Below are 3,260 nucleotides of genomic sequence, written 5' to 3' on the forward strand. Positions count from 1 at the left end.
TTTACGATGGAACTTGGAACAAAAGACATGCAATGCATCCGGTCATAACTTGGTAAGTTTCATGTTAGTAGCAATTAATTTACTTTTACTTACATCCCAGTTCTTACCACCTGAAATCAAGTGTTATTTTAGCATTATTTAAATACAATTATAGTATTTATGAATATTTTAAATAAGCTTTTATTTATATATTTTCAGTTTTTATTTTAATTTTTTTTATTTTGTTGTGTGATTGTTTTTTTATTCGTTTTTTTATTTTATATATATATATATATATATGTGTGTGTGTGTGTGTGTGAATTGCACATTCTAATATTAACAAATGAGACTGTAAAGAGTTACCGAAAAGCTTTATGTGAATTCGTGTGAAATGTTTAACGTAAGCAATACAAACCTCGGGACAGAAGCAGCCGGGTGTGCAGTTCTGACACGACGAACACGAGTCCGTTTGACCCAACAGATCACAGTGTTTCTCACACGGAGATCCACATTCAGAGAACAGGAAGGGTTTCTCACAATCTGACAGAATGAACAAACAAACAGCACAACTACTGAACTACTCAACGTCTGTAAAGAATGAACTTGCTATCACCATAAAAATATACAAAATATACATGAAAACCTCTGTTGTGTGACTCTTGTGTCATGCAAATGTCACTTTTAAGTGTGCATTTTGTACACTGCATATTATGTGTAGTGTTTGTGGTGTAAATAAGTTTTCTGAATATGGTAATCACTCAGTAGCACAGTATGTGTCAAAGTACTATGGTATTAGACTGTGATCACCTGTGCAGTTGTCAGGTTCACAGGGCCGGCTCTGTCTCTCTGGATCAGAGCAGTGCTGCCCACTGCTGGCCGAAGCGCTGCTGATACTGAGACGCACAGGAACAGTTGCTCCACACGCTCCATTCAGACACGGGACACAGGCTGAAAACAGGGAACAGAGACACATTTAGGGGTTAAAACATTGCATTGCTAAGAACTTCATTTGGACAACTTTAAAGATGATTTTCTCAATATTTTTATTTTTTTTGCACCCTCAGATTCCAGATTTTCAAATAGTTGTATCTCAGACAAATATTGTCCTGTTTCTAACTTGTACGCAGAGCGGCCTACGAACTCCACCCAGGGTATTGAAGCTGACTTCTGCTGATGAAACTGCAAACTATTTTCTTTAGTAAATTTTTCTTTAATTGATCGCATCTCTGACTCCTGGTCTTCATTCAACATCTGGTCCTTGGGTTTTAACTGTAAATTCCCCTACACCATATATCAATGGAAAGCTTATATCCTGATTGCATAAATCATGTATAAATTTCGAAAAATTGACCCTTATGACTGGTTTTGTGCTCCAGGGTCACATATCATATTATATCATATTATTTTATATTATAGCATAAGAGTAAAGATACAAATAAAATAAACAGTGATTTTCAGGGGTTTTTTTCAGGTAGATCTAACATTAGTTTTTAGGTAGAGAAATGTAATAAAAGTAATCAAATGTAAAATAGCATTGCATATTTTACTGTATAAATTAAAGATTAACCTTTATTAAAGTTACAAAAGTTATTCAATCATGAGCAGTGAGTGATTTCCTTGTTGTTGCTGTATGATTAATATTAAGAAAGTGCAGTCACTTTAAGAGAATGCACTGATCCAGTGCACTGATACAGTACGTTCAGCCGGCTATGTCTGCTACAGGATATTTACCAAGACGTGTATTTTGACATAATTTTTTGTGTGAATTTGTCGATTCAAACACAATACATCAAAGAGAAAGCTTCGGATGAGCGCACGCACAAATCTTCTCACTGCGCGCCGAGCTTGCGTCCTCTGGCTCTTAAATGTTTAAACTGGCAAGGCTTAAATAAATTTAGTTTAAGGTGTTCAGGTGCTGTTCAGATCTCACCCGTGCATGCGCGCTATCAGCACGATGACGGAATAAATGATTTTTTTATTGTGAATTGTTGTATTGTACTGGGAAGCCAGAATGCGCATCCATCAACAGAAACATACATTAGCTGAAGCCTGTTTGTTTTACGTGTTGTTATTTCTAACAAACCATATTACATATGAGTTGTCAGATTTAAGTTGAACCGCGATCCTAGTGCATGCTGAACCATGTGTGGAGAACCGTACGGTTCGATTTTTTGCCGAGAACCGTTCCATCCCTAGTGCTTAGCCATCTTCAAGAATCAGCTAAAAACACATCTCTTCCATCTTTATTTGACCCTCTAACTCTAGCATTCTCTATTCTAATAATATTCTTTATAAAAATAAAAAAACTTGCCCATTTTAGACTTGCACTCTATTTATTTACTAACTTGTTTTCTTTCTTTTTTTAAAAAACACTTGCTTCTCTAATCTTTTTGCATTCTATCTATTTGTTTTCTTTTTATTTATTATACAATTATAATTCTGACTTTCTGACTTGTTCTGATTAACAAAAGCAAAAAAGACCTCTAACACTAGCTTGCTCTATTCTTTTTCTATTCTATCTGTTTTTTTATTTATTTATTATATGATTTAAAAAAACCTTGCTATGTGTGCTGCGTTAAGCTAACTGAGACTTGTTATAGCACTTGCTTATCATTGCTCTTTTGTTGATTTTGATTGCTTCCATTGTCCTCATTTGTAAGTCGCTTTGGATAAAAGCGTCTTCTAAATTTCTAAATGTAATAATTGATCATAGAATGAAATAAGAATGGACCAACCTCCATCCCAGAGCAGAGTGAGTCGAGATGAGAGGTACACAAATAACCCGACCTGCTCCATAATCAAACCACTGCCCGAATACGACTTTGGAAGAGTCACTGGAACCCCGTTGACCGTCAAGGCTTAACCTGAGAGAACAAGACAGGTATGATCGGCTGTAATTCACAAAAACACTCACACAATGTGAATATTACTCAGATAAATGACGTCAGTTATGTTTATGAAACTCTGCATGTAAGCAGATCTAATGTAACTTAGAAATCAAATTGGATTTTTTTTTGTCACATCAACAAAAAATATATATAGGCAAATGTTAATAAGTATAATAAAATAATAGAATAATTGAAAAAAATTACTAAATCAAAAATAAATCTAAGTATTATATTCATTAAAAATATACATAAAAATATGAATATCATATTAAAGTTCAATATAAATACATATATAGAATGTGTTTTATTTTATATATATATATATATATATACACATATACAGTGGGTACGGAAAGTATTCAGACCCCCTTAAATTTTTCACTCTTTGTTATA

Source organism: Sinocyclocheilus anshuiensis, unplaced genomic scaffold (genome assembly GCF_001515605.1).
Source record: "Sinocyclocheilus anshuiensis isolate Anshui unplaced genomic scaffold, SAMN03320099.WGS_v1.1 scaffold601, whole genome shotgun sequence".
Classification (NCBI taxonomy): Eukaryota; Metazoa; Chordata; class Actinopteri; order Cypriniformes; family Cyprinidae; genus Sinocyclocheilus; species Sinocyclocheilus anshuiensis.